The sequence below is a fragment of the Schistocerca piceifrons genome, chromosome X (assembly GCF_021461385.2).
Source record: "Schistocerca piceifrons isolate TAMUIC-IGC-003096 chromosome X, iqSchPice1.1, whole genome shotgun sequence".
NCBI lineage: Eukaryota > Metazoa > Arthropoda > Insecta > Orthoptera > Acrididae > Schistocerca > Schistocerca piceifrons.
Window position 1 is genome coordinate 176,795,204 of NC_060149.1, and position 22,325 is coordinate 176,817,528.

The 22,325-nt window shown below is 45.3% G+C and overlaps 1 long non-coding RNA gene across 1 annotated transcript in view; it reads right to left on the minus strand.

Moving 5' to 3' along the window:
• Positions 1 to 4,380: 4,380 nt before the first annotated feature.
• The window catches only part of LOC124723047, a 563,016-nt gene continuing 545,071 nt past the window's right edge, over positions 4,381 to 22,325 (minus strand). The window contains exon 3 of the long non-coding RNA XR_007006487.1: positions 4,381 to 4,541. This is a non-coding gene — a long non-coding RNA (uncharacterized LOC124723047). The remainder of the gene's footprint in view (positions 4,542 to 22,325) is intronic.

Consider the following 22,325-nt stretch of genomic DNA (forward strand, 5'->3'; position numbering starts at 1 on the left):
CAAGAACCGTCCAGCTCGCGAGACGCGACCGGAATGCTCTGACGGAGATACGAACGGCGCACGCGTCTCCCCTTCCACACCGCCCATGGGCTCCACTGGATCCAGCCTCCCGCAGCAAGGTGGTGGGGGGGCACGCCGCAGGTATAAAGGGACAGGCATCCGCAAAGTCTCGTCACTTCGCCAGAAGATGATGAGTATGTCACTAGTCGAAACGTCGCAGTTGGAAGACACCGCCACCCGGCTGGAAGCCCGAGAAGTCTTCACCAGCTGTATACGCCAGAAAAGCATACGTTCACATTCACTCCAGATCTTTCAATCGTGATGTGCGGAACTGTTGGATATCACACCACGTCTGATGTAATAATTTATAGAGTGGTCAGATGCTTCTTAGTATGTAGCAAGAATGTTAAACACTGTCGTCATACCCTTCCTGATAGGAAACTAATCACATATTATGGCAGGAAATTGCAATGCTGCATACTGTAGTTCACACCACAAAGGGCTAAACGCCTTCAGGAATGCAGGGTGCCCGCCCCGTGACTTTGAATCGCCACCATGGGCAGAGATCCGCACAGAAGAGCAACCTTGCCGTTCCCAGCACAACGCGCACGCGCGCGCACACACACTCCTCCCTACTGGCTTTCTTTTGCACAATTCGTGAACAGCATCTCACCAATGTCTTTCTCTAGAGGGTAGCACGCAAATTGCTTATAGAAACTAACGGACTAATCATCTACACTACTGGCCATTAAAATTGCTACACCAAGAAGAAATTCAGATGATAAACGGGCATTCATTGGACAAATATATTATACTAGAACTGACATGTGATTACATTTTCACGCGATTTGGATGCATTGATCCTGAGAAATCAGTACCCTGAACAACCACCTCTGGCCGTAATAACGGTCTTGATACAACTGGGCATTGAGTCAGACAGAGCTTGGATGGCGTGTACAGGTACAGCTGCCCATGCAACTTCAACACGATACTGCAGTTCATCAAGAGTAGTGGCTGGCGTATTGTGGCGAGCCAGTTGCTCGACCACCATTGACCAGACGTTTTCAATGGGTGAGAGATCTGGAGAATGTGCTGGCCAGGGCAGCAGTCGAAAATTTTCTGTATCTAGAAAGGCCCGTACACGACCTGCTACATGTGGTCGTGCATTATCCTGCTGAAATGTAGTGTTTCGCAGGGATCGAATGAAGGGTAGAGCCACGGGTGGTAACACATCTGAAATGTAACGTCCACTGTTCAAAGTGCCGTCAGAGCGAACAAGAGGTGACCGAGACGTGTAACCAAGGGCACCCCATGCCATCACGCCGGGTGATACGCCAGTATGGCGATGACGAATACAGGCCTCCAATGTGCGTTCACCGCGATGTCGCCAAACACTGATGCGACCATCATGATGCTGTAAACAGGATTCATCCGAAAAAATGACGTTTTGCCATTCGTGGAGCCAGGTTCGTCGTTGAGTGCACCATCGCAGGCGCTCCTGTCTGTGATGCAGCGTCAAGGATAACCACAGCCATTGTCTCCGAGCTGAAAGTCCATGCTGCTGCAAACGTCGTCGAACTGTTCGTGCAGATGGTTGTTGTCTTGCAGACGTCCCCATCTGTTGACTCAGGGATCGAGACGTGGCTGCACGATCGGTTACAGCCATGCGGATAAGATGCCTATCACGTCGACTGCTAGTGATACGAGGCCGTTGGGATCCAGAACGGCGTCCCGTATACCCTCCTGAACCCACCGATTCCATATTCTGCTAACACTCATTGGATCTCGACCAACGCGGCAGCAATGTCGCGATACGATAAATCGCAATCGCGATAGGCAACAATCCGACCTTTATCAAAGTCGGAAACGTCATTGTACGCATTTCTCCTCCTTACACGAGGCATCACAACAACGTTTCACCAGGCAACGCCGGTCAACTGCTGTTTGTGTATGAGAAATCGCTTGGAAATTTTCGTCATGTCAGCACGTTGTAGGTGTCGCCACCGGCGCCAGCCTTGTGTGAATGCTCTGACAAGCTAATCATTTGCATATCACAGCATCTTCTTCCTGTCGGTTAAATTTCGCGTCGGTGCCACGTCATCTTCGTGTTATAGCAATTTTAATGGCCAGTAGTGTAGATACTGAATTACTTCTGGTACAGTTTGTTTAGAAATTGTGCAACAGTAGTGTTACGAGGGCTTGCTGAAAAGTAGTGCGTTGCGAATTTTTTAAGTTGAAAATTCTTTAAGGTTTTTAAATAACACAATCTTCATTAACATTATACGTCTTTATTCGTCATGTCTACATATTTATTTCTGCGCATAGTCTCCCTGGCGACGAACATATTTCTCCCAACAACGGGCCATGTTGAAGGTACCGTCACTATAGAATGTTTGGCTTTGGTGACAGATTCACCAGCTCATCTTTGCTTGCGCCGCTGCATCACAATCAAAGTGAAGTCCGCCGGAAGGTGTGGCCGAGCGGCTCTAGGCGCTTCAGTCTGGAACCGCACGATCGCTACTGTCGCAGGTTCGAATCCTGCCTCGGGCATGGATGTGTGTGATGTCCTTAGTTTAGTTAGGTTTAAGTAGTTCTAAGTCTAGGGGACTGATGACCTCAGATGTTAAGTCCCATAGTGCTCAGAGCCATTTGAACCATTTTTTGAAAGTGAAGTCCTCGAAGTTGTTCTTTAAGTTTTGGCAGCAGATGGAAATTGGATAGGGCCCAGTCGGGACAGTATGGAGGATGATCGATGATAGTGAAACCAAGGTGTTTGACTGTTGCAGATGCCGCAGCGCTCTTGTGTGGTCTGGTACTGCCTTGCTGAAGGAGGGGGTGCTCCATGTGTGGAAAACTTCCCGAGTAAGTGCTTTCTGTTTTCTGAGGGTCTCGCAGTGCCTTGCAGAGTTTATGGTGGTGTCTTTAGGCATGAATTCTAAATCCACCACACCTTAAACATCGCAGAACGCTGTGAGCATGACTTTGACTCCTGATGGCATCGTCTCGAAATTTTGGCGTCGATTACCCTTAGAGGTGGAATTCCAGTAATGCTCTCTGGTTCTCGGGGTCAAAATGCTGAACCCACCTTTCACCATCTGTCACAATGTTATTGAGGAACACATCACCATCGCGCTCAAAACGCAAATAAAGTTTTTACAAGCATCCAATTTCCTCTGTTTCATGACATAAATGAACATTCCAGGGACCCACGGTGCACAAAGTTTGCTGCACCACAGCTCTGCAAGGATGACCTGCACGCTCTTGTAATACGCTTCACTTTCCTGAAAGCTGTGCCTGTAAAAAGAGGTTCAAGTAGCTCTGAGCACTATGAGACTTAACTTCTGTGGTCATCAGTCCCCTATAACTTAGATCTACTTAAACCTAACTAACCTAAGGACATCACACACATCCATGCCCCAATCAGGATTCAAACCCACGACCACGCTCTCCTTCACTCCGAGTTTTGTTACATACGTTGAAGTTACCACCACCATTTCCTTCATTACGAGGACGAACAACACAATTCAGTGATCTATTGACTTCACTAGAGGAACGTATTGTGCTGATAGAAACTCGATTACAGCACACTGTTCCTTATGCACCGACATAGTTACGTTACACGCCACCATGTTACATTCTACAATTCGCTGCCCTCTAGCGCCACAAGGTCGCAACTTGCGTCAGCGAACCGAGCAAATCGACCAAGTAATACACATGAAACGTAACATTTCAACCTATATTGAAAGCAGAGTAAAACGTTTGGACAGACTACTACTCAGTACGCCCTCGTATTAACCTTAGGCTATAATCTTATTATGGTTAGCAATTTTATCTTCCTTAGCGTTAAAGATCTAGAGATTTTTCGATGAATCCCAAGCCAGGTGCAACATTAGAATTATATGTAATCTAGATGGGGAATAAAATTTTTTGCAACCGTTGGTTCTGTATTTTCTCCATGCACACGCAAAGAACAGATTCCATGTGACCCAATTCGACTAATGGGAAATGGTGAGTCCAATTATAATTAAGGAGGATCACTGAATGAGTGGAAGATACGTGCTTCGCATTACTAACAGTGGCTGGCGAACGGTTGCGTCAGTGAGCCAGGGTTATAGCCTGCCTTACCGTAAATGCGTGTGTGGATGGTGAGATGAGGTTTGACTTAAAATGTCGTTTACGTACAGTGCTTGGTGGAGACGGTAAGACCAGGTTTGACGGCACAGACACGCTGACCAATCGTGTGTGGGGGAGGTGGTAAGATCAGTTAACTGAACAGAAACACTGACGTACCGCCGTGTTTGGTGGATGTTGATATTAGGTTTAACTGAACAGAGATGGTGACTTACCGTCAAGGGGGGAGATGGTGATGGCGACGTGACCGATGCGCACACCTGGCGGCAGATCGACCTGCCAGTAGCGCTGTGTGGTGGCGCGATCCAGAATGGTGCATGTGGTCCTGTCGCCATCCACCGCCAGGCTGGATACCTGCCCCTGCTTTACTATGGACGAAGCCGTGTGCTGTCCCTCCGCCAGGTTCTCCACTGTAAACACACGACAGCAGATATTTCATTCCTGGACAAAGTACACAATTTTACACAAATTGGACAAACAAGAAACCCAGAAAAAGTTATATAACTGAAAAATTTAGGAATGTAATACGTAACAACAATGGACGAAAATTTTGCCATTTCTAGAAGCATCGCGCTAATATCGTACAACACCGAATCTAGCCTTGAAAGTGCCTTCAATTCGGCGAGGAAGAGAGTCCAAAAGTATCTGCAGATATGTCACTTGAAGCTGAAGCCAGTTAATGGAGATGAGATCCCGCTGGCATACCAGACGAAAGAGATACTGAATGGTACGTTTAAACCGCTGATCCAGAGACTACATAGATTTCCTATGGGATAAAGATCGGCAGGTTTAGTGGGCGAGCTGAGGTGCGGTAGGGTGTATGAGTGTTCGCCGTAGAAACGTATGAGTGCTGCTCTGTGAGCACGGCTGTTGTCATCTTGGAAAGCAGCAGTGTCCACAGCATGCTTGTCATGAAGAAGTAGTTGAAAGGGCATCACGTGTTCACTGAGCAAGTTGAAACCAGCATCCTGTTTCATAATCATGGTAACCTGAATGAGTGGACCCAACCCATTCTAACATAACACATATGCTGGAGGAGGCGCAGCCAGCTATGTTAAAATCTTGAGAGCACGAAAGTATTGTTCAACCACGGCGGCGAAATCCGGCCACTAGCCTGAGCGGCACAGGATAAATCCCAACCCACCGGCGGTTAGCGATTTGATACGTAGAACAGGTCAGCGCAGGTACAAGGCGTGCAATTTCACGCTCGTTAAGGGAACAGCGGCGGACGGGACGCTTCGCCAGAACTAAGAACTGGGACTTCCGTTACTTTTAAAAGTGAAAGAATATCAAAAGATTAAAGATTCAATTGTAACTCAGCCGCTCATCGTAGAACTTATCCGAGTACACCAACATCACTAAGCAGGCATATGCTTCTACACTCCTGGAAATGGAAAAAAGAACACATTGACACCGGTGTGTCAGACCCACCATACTTGCTCCGGACACTGCGACAGGGCTGTACAAGCAATGATCACATGCACGGCACAGCGGACACACCAGGATCAGCGGTGTTGGCCGTCGAATGGCGCTAGCTGCGCAGCATTTGTGCACCGCCGCCGTCAGTGTCAGCCAGTTTGCCGTGGCATACGGCGCTCCATCGCAGTTTTTAACACTGGTAGCATGCCGCGACAGCGTGGACGTGAACCGTATGTGCAGTTGACGGACTTTGAGCGAGGGCGTATAGTGGGCATGCGGGAGGCCGGGTGGACGTACCGCCGAATTGCTCAACACGTGGGGCGTGAGGTCTCCACAGTACATCGATGTTGTCGCCAGTGGTTGGGGGAAGGTGCACGTGCCCGTCGACCTGGGACCGGACCGCAGCGACGCACGGATGCACGCCAAGACCGTAGGATCCTACGCAGTGCCGTATGGGACCGCACCGCCACTTCCCAGCAAATTAGGGACACTGTTGCTCCTGGGGTATCGGCGAGGACCATTCGCAACCGTCTCCATGAAGCTGGGCTACGGTCCCGCACACCGTTAGGCCGTCTTCCGCTCACGCCCCAACATCGTGCAGCCCGCCTCCAGTGGTGTCGCGACAGGCGTGAATGGAGGGACGAATGGAGACGTGTCGTCTTCAGCGATGAGAGCCGCTTCTGCCTTGGTGCCAATGATGGTCGTATGCGTGTTTGGCGCCGTGCAGGTGAGCGCCACAATCAGGACTGCATACGACCGAGGCACACAGGGCCAACACCCGGCACCACGGTGTGGGGAGCGATCTCCTACACTGGCCGTACACCACTGGTGATCGTCGAGGGGACACTGAATAGTGCACGGTACATCCAAACCGTCATCGAACCCATCGTTCTACCATTCCTAGACCGGCAAGGGAACTTGCTGTTCCAACAGGACAATGCACGTCAGCATGTATCCCGTGCCACCCAACGTGCTCTAGAAGGTGTAAGTCAACTACCGTGGCCAGCAAGATCTCCGGATCTGTCCCACATTGAGCATGTTTGGGACTGGATGAAGCGTCGTCTCACGCGGTCTGCACGTCCAGCACGAACGCTGGTCCAACTGAGGCGCCAGGTGGAAATGGCATGGCAAGCCGTTCCACAGGACTACATCCAGCATCTCTACGATCGTCTCCATGGGAGAATAGCAGCCTGCATTGCTGCGAAAGGGGGATATACACTGTACTAGTGCCGACATTGTGCATGCTCTGTTGCCTGTGTCTATGTGCCTGTGGTTCTGTCAGTGTGATCATGTGATGTATCTGACCCCAGGAATGTGTCAATAAAGTTTCCCCTTCCTGGGACAATGAATTCACGGTGTTCTTATTTCAATTTCCAGGAGTGTATTAAAACACTGAAGTATATGATATCTCTAATAGAACAGAAATTAGCTTTTGAACAGAAGTAAATCTCTTGAGGATTATGTGAAGCTTCATCATGGGGGAGCACTACGCTTGGCCTCATTAGACATTGTATCAGACTGTAGAATTGCACTATAACTATCGGTTGTGAGTGCTACATAGCCAGAATCAATCTAATAATAAGTTATAACACAGATTTAGTGCATACCAGGGTCAAATTATCATATCCTCCACATGAACACTATGAGTGAATCCAGAATGAAGCTTTCATCATCAATCATCTATGCATTCTAGTTGTTAGTTATTTATTTAATACTATACTGTGCAGAACTACATTATTAATTATTTATATGAAATTATTGACTGTAATATGTTATCTGGTACCGCCTGAACCAGAAGAAACTGAACTTTTACACTCCTGGAAATTGAAATAAGAACACCGTGAATTCATTGTCCCAGGAAGGGGAAACTTTATTGACACATTCCTGGGGTCAGATACATCACATGATCACACTGACAGAACCACAGGCACATAGACACAGGCAACAGAGCATGCACAATGTCGGCACTAGTACAGTGTATATCCACCTTTCGCAGCAATGCAGGCTGCTATTCTCCCATGGAGACGATCGTAGAGATGCTGGATGTAGTCCTGTGGAACGGCTTGCCGTGCCATTTCCACCTGGCGCCTCAGTTGGACCAGCGTTCGTGCTGGACGTGCAGACCGCGTGAGACGACGGTTCATCCAGTCCCAAACATGCTCAATGGGGGACAAATCCGGAGATCTTGCTGGCCAGGGTAGTTGACTTACACCTTCTAGAGCACGTTGGGTGGCACGGGATACATGCGGACGTGCGTTGTCCTGTTGGAACAGCAAGTTCCCTTGCCGGTCTAGGAATGGTAGAACGATGGGTTCGATGACGGTTTGGATGTACCGTGCACTATTCAGTGTCCCCTCGACGATCACCAGTGGTGTACGGCCAGTGTAGGAGATCGCTCCCCACACCATGATGCCGGGTGTTGGCCCTGTGTGCCTCGGTTGTATGCAGTCCTGATTGTGGCGCTCACCTGCACGGCGCCAAACACGCATACGACCATCATTGGCACCAAGGCAGAAGCGACTCTCATCGCTGAAGACGACACGTCTCCATTCGTCCCTCCATTCACGCCTGTCGCGACACCACTGGAGGCGGGCTGCACGATGTTGGGGCGTGAGCGGAAGACGGCCTAACGGTGTGCGGGACCGTAGCCCAGCTTCATGGAGACGGTTGCGAATGGTCCTCGCCGATACCCCAGGAGCAACAGTGTCCCTAATTTGCTGGGAAGTGGCGGTGCGGTCCCCTACGGCACTGCATAGGATCCTACGGTCTTGGCGTGCATCCGTGCGTCGCTGCGGTCCGGTCCCAGGTCGACGGGCACGTGCACCTTCCGCCGACCACTGGCGACAACATCGATGTACTATGGAGACCTCACGCCCCACGTGTTGAGCAATTCGGCGGTACGTCCACCCGGCCTCCCGCATGCCCACTATACGCCCTCGCTCAAAGTCCGTCAACTGCACATACGGTTCACGTCCACGCTGTCGCGGCATGCTACCAGTGTTAAAAACTGCGATGGAGCTCCGTATGCCACGGCAAACTGGCTGACACTGACGGCGGCGGTGCACAAATGCTGCGCAGCTAGCGCCATTCGACGGCCAACACCGCGGTTCCTGGTGTGTCCGCTGTGCCGTGCGTGTGATCATTGCTTGTACAGCCCTCTCGCAGTGTCCGGAGCAAGTATGGTGGGTCTGACACACCGGTGTCAATGTGTTCTTTTTTCCATTTCCAGGAGTGTATGTAATGTAAATACCTTTATTGTAATAGTATAAGGCGAAACATACTACATCTACAACTACATTTACACTCCGCAAGCCACCCAACGGTGTGTAGCGGAGGGCACTTTACGTGCCACTGTCATTACCTCCCTTTTCTGTTCCAGTCGCGTATGGTTCGCGGGAAGAACGACTGTCTGAAAGCCTCCGTGCGCGCTCGAATCTCTCTAATTTTACATTCGTGATCTCCTCGGGAGGTATAAGTAGGGGGGGAAGCAATATATTCGATACCTCATCCAGAAACGCACCCTCTCGAAACCTGGCGAGCAAGCTATACCGCCATGCAGAGCGCCTCTCTTGCAGAGTCTGCCACTTGAGTTTGCTAAACATCTCCGTAACGCTATCACGGTTACCAAATAACCCTGCGACGAAACGCGCCGCTCTTCTTTGGATCTTCTCTATCTCCTCCGTCAACCCGATCTGGTAGGGATGCCACACTGATCAGCAATACTCAAGTATAGGTCGAACGAGTGTTTTGTAAGCCACCTCCTTTGTTGATGGACCACATTTTCTAAGCACTCTCCCAATGAATCTCAACCTGGTACCCGCCTTACCAACAATTAATTTTATATGATCATTCCACTTCAAATCGTTCCGCACGCATACTCCCAGATATTTTACAGAAGTAACTGCTTCCAGTGTTTGTTCCGCTATCATATAATCAGACAATAAAGGATCCTTCTTTCTATGTATTCGCAATACATTACATTTGTCTATTTTAAGAGTCAGTTGCCACTCCCTGCACCAAGTGCGTATCCGCTGCAGATCTTCCTGCATTTCGCTACAATTTTCTAATGCTGCAACTTCTCTGTATACTACAGCATCTTCCGCGAAAAGCCGCATGGAACTTCCGACACTATCTACTAGGTCATTTATATATATTGTGAAAAGCAATGGCCGGTCGGGGTGACCGTGCGGTTCTAGGCGCTACAGTCAGGAGCCGCGTGACCGCTACGGTCGCAGGTTCGAATCCTGCCTCGAGCATGGATGTGTGTGATGTCCTTAGGTTAGTTAGGTTTAAGTAGTTCTAAGTTCTAGGGGACTGATGACCTTAGAAGTTAAGTCCCATAGTGCTCAGAGCCATTTGAACCATTTTTTTGAAAAGCAATGGTCTCATAACACTCCCCTGTGGCACGCCAGAGGTTACTTTAACGTCTGTAGATGTCTCTCCATTGATAACAACATGCTGTGTTCTGTTTGCTAAAAGCTCTTCAATCCAGCCACACAGCTGGTCTGATATTCCGTAGGCACTTACTTTGTTTATCAGGCGACAGGGCGGAACTGTATCGAACGCCTTCCGGAAGTCAAGGAAACTAGCATCTACCTGGGAGCCTGTATCTAATATTTTCTGGGTCTCATGAACAAATAAAGCGAGTTGGGTCTCACACGATCGCTGTTTCCGGAATCCATGTTGATTCCTACAGAGTAGATTCTGGGTTTCCAAAAACGACATGATACTCGAGCAAAAAACATGTTCGAAAATTCTACAACAGATCGACGTCAGAGATATAGGTCTATAGTTTTGCGCATCTGCTCGACGACCCTTCTTGAAGACTGGGACTACCTGTGCTCTTTTTTAATCATTTGGAACTTTCTGTTCCTCTAGAGACTTGCGGTACACGGCTGTTAGAAGGGGGGCAAGTTCTTTCACGTACTCTGTGTAGAATCGAATTGGTATCCCGTCAGGTCCAGTGGACTTTCCTCTGATGAGTGGTTCCAGTTGCTTTTCTATTCCTTGGACACTTATTTCGATGTCACGGAGTGGTACATTTTATTAAGTACTCCGGTTTATTAAGATTTTTATTTTTTTCAGCATTCCGTTTTATTAAGAAAGACTTTAACTGAGACGGGACACAAACTGTAGCGCACAGGTGCGGTTCCTATATACGATCGTGCGGTTTACTGGGGCTCAGCTGCGCTGTAGTTGGGAGTGGGGGAGGTGTTTTTCAGAGGCCAATGGTAGCCAATGGACGGTGCGAAAGGAGAGCTCATGTTACACAAGCGAAGAGGCTGTTACCTTCGGGTGGTCGTAAGAATAGTATTCAAGAGATGGTTTAACTTGGGAGGCATGCGGTCAAAATAGATACTTTAACAATTTTCGGGAATCTGAAAACATTTGTGTGATGTGGGGCTTAGTCAAAATTCAGTATTTTCGACGTATTGCCGAGATGAGCATTCTGAACAGTTACTCGCCGGCACGGTAGTTCAGCGTGTTCGGTCAGAGGGTTAGCTGCCCTCTGTAATAAAAAAAAAAGAGTTAATGGCTCAACAACGAACTTAAACGGATGTCTTACGACGTCCGCCCCAAGCAGATGCAACGAACAAAAGCGAACAAAATGAGATTAAAAAAAAAAAGTTCTAGGCGCTACAGTCTGGAACCGCGCGACCGCTACGGTCGCAGGTTCGAATCCTGCCTAGGGGATGGATGTGTGTGATGCCCTTAGGTTAGTTAGGTTTAAGTAGTTCTACGTTTTAGGGGACTGATGACCTTACAAGTTAAGTCCCATAGTGCTCAGAGCCATTTGAACAATTTTTTTGAGTTAATATTCGGGAATCTGCTATTTTCACATTAATTCACTATTTTAATCTTCACTGGGTGATTTATTTCATTAATAATTATTTGAATAGTTTTTGTAGGACCGCCACCTTTAATTATTTCAAAGAGTTACTGAATGAATAAACCAGTCACTTCAGTTAAAATCTTCTTGGTCAAATATATGATTTAACTATTCTATTTATTACAACCAGCTGCAATGACTAGTCAATGTCTTCTAAAGCTGATTGTAAGTTCACTGGAAATTGATGTATGTTACGCAGTGAAGCTACTGCAGGGTGATAAGGCACATATATGTGTGTGTGTGTTTGTGTGTGTGTGTGTGTGTGTGTGTGTGGCGCCACCTTTATGCTAGTAGTGATCCAGATGTCTGATCTGAGCCACACATTGTCCAATATTGGCGTCCATCATATTCTTTACCAGTAAGTCGGACATGTCCGAGAGAACAGAAATCACATACAGAATCTGGCAACGTCTTTCATGGTGTGCTCTTGGACATGTCCAAATACGATAGCACATTTCTCTCATTTTGTCACACATTTACGTCGACCCATGTAATTGACGCTATTTCTTCACAAACGACAGGCACATACATACCACTCCAGTGGTATGACAAGTCACCGCCATAGGCTCATTAGCAACCTGGTACTTGTTCGACACCACGTATAGCGCTTCCCAGTGACAAATGTGTAATTCTAATGGGGTAGGTGTAGTTATTTGCAGTTATTTCATATAGAAGTACGTGTTCCATGCGAGTGAAGATGTCTGGTTAGCTTATGTTAAGAAAGTTTTTACCACGAGTGTGATATGCAAAGCAATGGGAATGCACTCCTATCCAGTTACAAGCGTACTGCGGCTCCTACTTGTTTCAGAATGTTACAGTAACTGGTGCTGCGAAAAAACTTTATAGATAGGTTAGGCAGCCATATTTGTCAAATGGAATCGAGGTATCATAAAACCGGGCAAAGTGTAGTGGATGAGCACAGGCAGATTAAGGCCTGTCTAAAATCAGAGAGGTGTAGCCAGGTGGTACACGTCCATATTAGACAGTGGCTTCAATTTACATCCACAGAAATTGTATCCACGCCCAAACGATAATGGACTAAAGGTACGACATGCTTCTGAGCTCTCGAAGGAGTACGACCACAGTTCTCTCTCGTTTGCTGCCACCATAAATGTGATACTGAGTGCTCTACATCGGAGATCAATCTCATGTCACTTTACAATTGTCACGAAAACGTTATCAGTATGTTCACCACCATGTACACTGTCCTACCCATGAATGGACCAGCATTCACTTCACACATGTACGAGTCTGAATTTTAAACTCATGAAGAGCGTATCTTTATCTTGTGAAAATTCGTTATTCTCCGAACAGTTTTGAAAGATATGCCGGGAACCCAAAAAGATTCGAGACTGGGTTCGTAAAAAAAAAAAAAAAAAAAAAAAAAGACAGAGAAAGGTTAAGATAGTGGTTTCAATGCTTCCACATCTTCTGCATGGTCTCCTCTCACTTCAGTACAACAAACAGAACGTTTATGCTACCATAAAAGTCTGTCAGAAAAATCCTTCTTTGGAATGATTTTCAACCCGTGCATCGCACTGGCTTCATTGTCGGTTATGTCAGCAAACTGTTTATATTTCGTCCGAATATCTGCAATCAGAAGTCGTGAGGTAGGTTCGTACTGATAACACCAGAACGCGTCACCCGTCATGATTTTTGCCACGAAAGGATTGTTTGCGTTTAACATCGCACTCAAGTGGCAACAGGCACTCACGCGTTGTTGCTTTTGTTCAAGAGTCAAGGTCTATGGAACAAACTTTGCACAAACTTTACTTTAAAACATTCTGGAGAATGTCTTGAACACTTAGTTTGGAGAAGTTGCTCCATTTTGATTTGTACCGCAAGACGTTGCCTCACGGTGGCCCCTAGTCCTTTACTTAACACTGTCTGACCGAATGTACTTTTTTGTTTACAGTTGTAGCCGTAGTTACTGCGCTGAAGTCGGCCACACACGAAGAATAAAACGAGTCTCGAAACTTTTAGGACGGACAGTGTACAATCCGACAAAGCAATCAGTGCCTTGATGTTGGACTGGTATGAACTGATATGTTTGTTCTTTCGTACACGTCAGTAAAACGACACAATAAGTAACGATTTTATTCAGTAAGACGACAACACTCCACCATATAGGCTTTGTCTCATTAACTGAAAACAGTTTTGCGCGTGAAGTGGGCAACATTTTCTTCCATCCTCAGTCTCATGTTTGGGATGTTCTAGGGCGTATGTTGCTGTTAGTTGTTTCCCTCCTCATATGTCTACTGTCACACTGAAAATAATTGTGCGATATATAAAATTTTCTGTCTACTCAGTTCGTAGATCCCATGATTAAGAGCAACGCATATCTAAGTATATCCTGTACTCCTGCAATTCCTATAGTTGCAAACTGCATCCATGTTACTTTTGGTTTACAAAACGTAGAAAGTAATTAGAAACATGTTTTATGTTACGACAATCAATAGTTGTGGGACTGTTTAGTCACGTTTCGTTTATATTGTATCACGTATTTTACCTGTTAACGAGATTTCTTCTGCAGTAACATTACTATGTGCTATACACTTTTATTTATAGTATTCTTTGATTCATAAAAACAAATGTTGCAAGAGGATAGATAAATTGCTCATATATACTCAAAGTGAGTGAAAATTTTATGCAAGGTACTTTTAGTAGGTAGAAAATTAAGTATGAAGGAAATTTAGGAGATATGACATTAATAAAATGAAGGAACCAGAGGTTGATGAGAACTTCAGAGGGAGCGTTGTGCAACGTTGAACCGACTCACGGGAAAGCTATGCAATAGAAGACGGATGGGTAGCTTTAACAGATGAAATAGAGAAGGTAGCAGTACCAGAAATCCATGAATATTATTGAATTTAACCGATGAAAGAGGAAAATAAGAAAATGTAGCAAATATAACCGACGACAGGAAATACAAACGTCTAGAAAATAAAATTGTTAGAAAGCGCAAAAGGGTTAAGAAAATGTTCAAATGTGTGTGAATTCCTAAAGGACCAAACTGCAGAGGTCATCGGTCCCTAGACTTACACACTACTTAAACCAACTTACGCTAAGAACAACACATACACCCATGCCCGAGGGAGGATGGTTCAAATGGCTCTGAGCACTATGGGACTCAACTGCTGAGGTCATCAGTCCCCTAGAACTTAGAACTAGTTAAACCCAACTAACCTAAGGACATCACAAACATCCATGCCCGAGGCAGGATTCGAACCTGCGACCGTAGCGGTCTTGCGGTTCCAGACTGCAGCGCCTTTAACCGCACGGCCACTTCGGCCGGCCCGAGGGAGGACTCGAACCTCCGACGGGAGGGACCGCGCAATCCGTGACACAGCACCTCAAAGCACACGGTGATTCCGCGCGACCAAGGGTTAAGAAGTAACGGCTAGAGGGCAAAAGCGCGACTGAAGAAGGATGCATAGCTAGGGGGAAAAAGAGATGATTCCCTGAAGAAATGAGAAGCAGGCGCATGAATGTCAGTTGTTCAGGTGGTAAGTCAGTAGTAAGCAAAGAAGGGAAGGTTGAAAGTTGAAAGGAATATGTAGAGGGCTATATAATAGAAACAAACATGAGGACAATTTTATAGAAAAGGAAGAGGAGGTAGATGAAGACGAGACGGGAGATATGATGTTGCGATAAGAATCTGACAGAGCACTGAAAGACCTAAGTGGAAACAAAGCCCATAGATTTATAATTTATATAAAAAACAGCTACCAGCCACATGTATGGTTTAAAAAGGTTTATTATCTTCAGACCATGACCGGTTTCGGATTTTTCTTTACAAATCCACCTTCAGATGGCAGATTACAAGCATTCTTAGTTGGACCTGGTTTTGTTTGTGTTATTCGTTTGCTGCCCTGGGAAAGAAAAGAAATATTTTTGTTGTCATATCGGTAATGGTATTTTTACGAAAGATTTACTTCTTTTACAAAATCTAATTCCTCATGAGATGGTTTTTATAAACATTAGTAAACTTGCAGGTTAGTGTACTAACGAGCTGTGTAGTTCTGCCTGACGAAATATTCGTGCGTTTATGTTTTCGAACGCAAGCTTAATACACTTTTCAATATGCACTATGTGAGTGCTATTCCAGTCAATGGACGTCACTTTCAACCTCATCATCTTAATTACACACGCAGCACACACGAATAACATTTACAAAACGTGGCCCAGCTTCACATTACAAACGAGAACAATATTTGCAAAGAGCTTACAGTCATAACGATGTTAACTTACAGATGCTGTATAGTCGATATGGGTACAGTAAAATATCTCTTTGCTATTGTATGTCATTGAAAAATTGCATAATGAAAACATGTGCATTGCATATTATGTCATATAAGAGAATTTATCTCCTACTATTGTAACAACTAATTAGTAACACACAGTAATTCTGTACTACATATAATGTTTGTAATCTTATTTGTATGTAATTTTATTTATTCCGTTATAGATTAATTTCATACAATAGCAAAGAGATATTTTACTGTACCCATATCGACTATACAGCATCTGTAAGTTAACATCTTTATGACTGTAAGGTCTTTGCAAATATTGTTCTCGTTTGTAATGTGAAGCTGGGCCACGTTTTGTAAATGTTATTCGTGTGTGCTGCGTGTGTAATTAAGATGATGAGGTTGAAAGTGACGTCCATTGACTGGAATAGCACTCACATAGTGCATATTGAAAAGTGTATTAAGCTTGCGTTCGAAAACATAAACGCACGAATATTTCGTCAGGCAGAACTACACAGCTCGTTAGTACACTAACCTGCAAGTTTACTAATGTTTATAAAAACCATCTCATGAGGAATTAGATTTTGTAAAAGAAGTAAATCTTTCGTAAAAATACCATTACCGATATGACAACAAAAATATTTCTTTTCTTTCCCAGTGCAGCAAACGGATAACACAAACAAAACTAAGTCCAACTAAGAATGCTTGTAATCTGCCATCTGAAGATGGATTTCTAAAGAAAAATCCGATACCGGTCATGGTCTGAAGATAATAAACCTTTTTAAACCATACATGTGGCTGGTAGCTGTTTTTTATATAAATTATAAACCTTAAGTACAACAGCCACGTTTCTCAACATGTCGACTTTCGACAAAATAGCGTAAAGCCCATAGAGTTGACGACATTCCCTCGGAACTGTGCAGATCCTTGGGAGAGCCGCCCATGATAAATCTATTCCATCTGGTAGGGAAGATATACATGGGTTGCACAAAAACATGAGAAAACTGCATGCCTAAACACAAATGCAGATCTAGTTACGCCTTCAGGTGGTGCTGTTGTATTTGACCACGAACGTCACCTGTGCAATATCCTCAATACGTTGTAAATGTACGTCATGGTCAGCGTAGAATTTGTAAACTACACTACTGGCCATTAAAATTGCTACACCGAGAAGAAATGCAGATGATAAACGAGTATACATTGGAGAAATATATTATATTAGAACTGACATATGATTACATTTTCAAGCAATTTGGGTGCATAGATCCTGAGAAATCAGTACCCAGAACAACCACCTCTGGCCGTAATAACGTCCTTGATACGCCTGGGCACTAAGTCAAGCAGAGCTTGCGTGGCGTGTACAGGTACAGCTGCCCATGCAGCTTCAACACGATACCACAGTTCATAAAGAGTAGTGACTGGCGTATTGTGACGAGCCAGTTGCTTGGGCACCATTGACCAGACGTTTTCAATTGGTGAGAGATCTGGAGAATTGTTGGCCAGGGCGACAGTCGAACATTTTCTGTATCCAGAAAGGCACGTACACGACCTGCAATATGCGGTCGTGCATTATCCTGCTATCCTGCTGAAATGTAGGGTTTCGCAGGGATCTAGTGAAGGGTAGAGCCACGGCTCGTAACACATCTGAAATGTAACGTCCAATATTCAAAGTGCCGTCAATACGGACAAGAGGTGACCGAGACGTGTAACCAATGGCACCCCATAACATCACGCCGGGTGATACGCCAGTATGGCGATGACGAATACACGCTTCCAATGTGCGTTCACCGCGATGTCGCCAAACACGGATGCGACCATCATGATGTTCTAAACAGAACCTGGATTCATCCGAAAAAATGACGTTTTGCCATTTGTGCACCCAGGTTCGTCGTTGAATACACCATCACAGGCGCTCCTGTCTGTGATGCAGCGTCAAGGGTAACGGCAGCCATGGTCTCCGAGCTGATAGTCCATGCTGCTTCAAACGTCGTCGAACTGTTCGTGCAGATGGCTCTTGTCTTTCAAGCGTCCCCATCTGTTGACTCAGGGATCGAGACGTGGCTGCACGATCCGTTACAGCCATGTGGATAAGATGCCCGTCATCTCGACTGCTAGTAATACGAGGCCGTTGGGATCTAGCACGGCGTTCCGTATTACACTTATGAACCCACCGATTCCATATTCTGTTAACAATCATTGGATCTCGACCAACGCGAGCAGCAATGTCGCGATACGATACACCGCAATCACGATAGGCTGCAATCCGACCTGTATCAAAGTCGGAAACGTGATGATACGCATTTCTCCTCCTTACACGAGGTATCACAACAACGTGTCCCCAGGCAACGCCGGTCAAGTGCTGTTTGTGTATGAGAAATCGGTTGGAAGCTTTCCTCATGTCAGCACGTTGTAGGTGTCGCCACCGGCGCCAACCTTGTGTGAATGCTCTGAAAACTAATCATTTTCATATCACAGCATCTTCTTCCTGTCGGTTAAATTCCGCGTCTGTAGCACGCCATCTTCGTGGTGTAGCAATTTTAATGCCCAGTAGTGTACTTTAGCAGTGTCAGATTGTTTTATATATTGTGAAAGAATATACTGCTGCTGGTTAATTTGTCTTTTATGATTACTGTTATGTTCAATAAACTAATGGAAAATGCAATTAAAATATTCACTGTACTAGTACGAATTACATTCAATTTACTGCAGAAACATCACAATGGCAGTTTCTTAATAAAGCGTTAAGTGTCGGTAAGACGTTTGTGCCCATTTTAACACGGAATAGTAGGATGTTACGGAACTTCCACTTCGAAATGTCTGTATTTACTTCATGTCCTGTATGATGCTCAAGTATTATGAAAAATGCGGCAGTTCATAGAAAAAGTTATGTATTCACAAAAAAATATGTAGGCAGAAAACAAATGTGGCATTATGAATTCTGCAGTACCACAAGGTTTTCGCTCTGACACTAAGGGGTACTGAAAGTACGAATTTTGCTTGAGCGTTGTCTTACGGTTCCTTTATTGAATTTCTGTCTGCCCGCTTGTAGCTCTGCTACAAAAGAACTAGTAACATGACATTCAGCGAGTCTCGGAAGGCGAACGAGAGCAGCTTGTCCTTCGTAGGCAAGCACGTTACCCCCAGAGCTAGCGAAGAGGAGTGGCCCCTGTGTGTTACTTATTTGCTCCGTATGCGCTGTGACAGATAAATGACAACATAAGAGACGAGAGCAGCTGTAATTCCCGTGTGGAACGATTTTCGTGGAATCAGAAGCATTAAATGGCATCCTTAAATGACATTTCAAGAGAAAATCACTCACATTATTCAGCTGAAGTGACACGCTAATATCAAGTGAATTTAGCAGGATAGTTCTGTGCCATCAAGAAAGTAACTCGTCCATCGCAGAGTTGCCAAACATATTCGGCGTTGTTGTGCCAAGTTTCAGTTGTACTACCCAGAAGGATACCAGCTGATGTATTCTGTGTGTGGCCTCGGAAGTGACTATAGCTTCGTCTCAAAGTTGTGGGTGAGCAATGGCCAGAATATCCTCATTATATGTCAATGAGTCTTATTTGCATTTCTGTTCAAATGTTCAAATGTGGGTGAGACCTTATGGAACTTAACTGCTAAGGTCATCAGTCCCTAAGCTTACACACTACTTAACCTAAATGAACCTAAGGACAACACACACACCTGCCCGAGGGAGAACTCGAACCTCCGCCGGGATGAGTGCATTTCTGTAATTAGGTTTAGGGGCTAGATTGTAATTACTTGTAATACATCGATGCACTGAGTGTAAACGAAATGTCATAAATAAATATCTGCGACAGTTATTTGTGTTTTACTGTCTTACTAGGGGACTGATGACCTCAGATGTTAAGTCCCATAGTGCTCAGAGCCATTTGAACCATTTTTGAACACGCACAAGAGAAACCCTTAAGAAATCTCAGACAAGGGAAACGGCGGTGGGTGATGCAATGAGGGTAATGGTTCCCATTTGGAATGAGGACGTTGTGATGGAGTTAGACAATCACATGAATACAACCGTGAAACCATCTTCCGGGTTTCTTCCGGTTCAGAGCACGCTTTGGTCGGAAGATACGGAGCAGTAGTAAACAGTTTTATGCAGACTTACAAGCTGGCTACAGTTAATGTCTCGCCGATAAGTTCGGCGGTAAAGTTACAATGTTTGAAAGATTATCTTTATGCTGCTAATATAGATGTTGCCATGTTACAAGAGGTTGTAACACTTAGAGTGGCGGACATATCAGGCTATGGGTCAACGGAAGCGTCTGATTCCACCCGGCGACTTCTGTGGTGTGTGATGTCACGACGGCGCGGAGTTTAGTCCGTGAGTGTGGCGCGCTTATAGGTGTCGTTTTGTTGCGGTCGGTGGTGCCCTCTGGTGGTGTGTTTATGGGTTGCATGTTATGTGGTGTATTCGATTCATTTTCGTGCTACTGCTTGACCCGTCAGGTATTGTTTTTGACTGTGCTTCGATAGGAATTGGTTTCAGTGAGTTAACGATATACTTTTTGTTGTTTCTAAGTTATTGTAGTGCTGTTTGCTGTACGTCTCGTGTGAATTTGCTTAAATTAATTTGTTGCTGGCTTTGTTAGGTATGGATATGACGGATAAGTTTAACAGTGCGCATTTACATGTGTGTGAGATTGTGGTGGCTGACCTAGAGGGCAGCGCCGGAACTTTTTTGTGGTAAGTAGTCATTCTTTTCGGTGTATTTTTTGCTTGTTATGATGGTTGGTGGGGTATGTAACGGAACTGAAATGATGGTGGGCTGACAGTAATTTGGAGCCCGCGCGTCGGAAACGGGCGCGCTGGTGTGAGACTGCCAGGGAGTGCACCCTGATGCCATCTATTGGCGAAACTGGGAATTAGCGCTGCCTGTCAGACAATGCACTAAGCTCTCGGAGTCAAATGTATTCTTTTTCTTGTTAATTATAAGTTATTACTGTATGACTTAATGTTATAAGGCGCTAGTAGTAAATTATTATGACTGGTATGAACTCCAGGGTAATAAATATAAATATTCTTGAATACTAAATGATTTCGGTGAAAAGGTGGTAGGGGAACGCTCCCACTCTTGGTGATACGAGCGTAGCTAGAGGTAGCTGGAGACGCAGGGACTGAACAATGGAATGGCCTGGGGAGTGTTGACGTGACCGGACGTGCGTAACTGTGCTCACGCAAAAGTGATTGTGCAACAGCGAAGAGGCGAATATCGTCGCCGTTTGTGGAGTGGAATGCGACGAATGGTTGTCGAAGCCGTCTCTATGCCACTGGGGCTGATTGTAAGAGTTCCTGCGCCCAGATTTTATGGCGGACGTGCAGTAGCTTATACGAGTGCTACAGCTCGTAGTTCCAGCCGCCATTAAGGGCATGAGGCGTGAAGAGCTGCATTAGCCACATGCATCTCACCACCAGCACCGACACGTCTACCCAAGGCAAGACTGCTTGCAATTGTTAAGTCGAACTTTGTATACATGTAAAAGGAGAATACCAGTTTTCTTTTGTGCAAGTGCAGAAGACAGAATATAGTAATGAGTAATATTACGACACATGTTGTTCATTGTAAAGTGTAGTAACCTGAAACATAGTGTAGTGAAATCAGACTGAGGCCACCATCGCCTCTTTCATTTACAATTCTTTTGGGTGTAGAATACTTTAGCGTATAAGAATGTTGAAAAGAGCAATGGTCACACCAGAATGAGTCGCCTATTTATAGTTACTTAAATTTTTCTGAGTAACCTTTCAAGTAAAGTCACTTAACTAATTCTATATCAATTGTCCAAAGAGTAATATCCAAAATCATTAAATAAGTTGAAGGATAGAATTTTGTTAACCTAAGTTGCATAAGTTGTCTTGGTGGTAATTACCAAGCCAACTCACAGAAATTGAGAGAGTATTTGCTTTGTAGAATCACCTAGAATGATCAGAAATAGTAATATTCAGAATTAAGTTTAAATTCAACTCAAGCCGTTTCACTTTTGAAACGAGCCAAAAAACTGATTTATTCTTTTGCTCCTTCAGAGCTGGCGACCGTAGTTATAAGTATTTTCAGGAGGATTCGACGGTAAGTCTGCTGCTCTCGTCGTGCTGATAGGATTACCCACTGCTGCTAGCAGTGGTGATTGGATACATAAGCTCACTACCAAGTTAAGTGGGTCAGGTAGGCAGTGTTACCGTGTGAACTGTAGGGCACTGTAGGCCGTGGATCGAACCCGTTCAATCATCACAGCTCTTCGGGAAATAGTCCGGTTAGGAGTGTACTAATCATTAGGTAAATACTGGCGAGTAACGGTCAAAAATGTATACGCAAGTGAATTTAGCAAGGTCCATGTAGCACCTAATTAATGTGGTGCAATGGCGAGTGTAGGAGTGGAGTAAAAGTGAGCTGAGCTTGTGGCAGATGTGCTGTCTTCAAAGATTAATAACGTGAATTCACTACTACCTCTTACCATTAGGGCTGAGCTATTTACAGTTAAAATACGTAGCAGTAAGCGCAAAGGCGTGACAGCTACAAGTCCGTATCGGCTTTATACATACGGAAGTAGGAAGTGGGTCATTCTGTCAGTGGAGGGGGTTAAAACAACCGAGTCAGTTGAGAACATACCCCA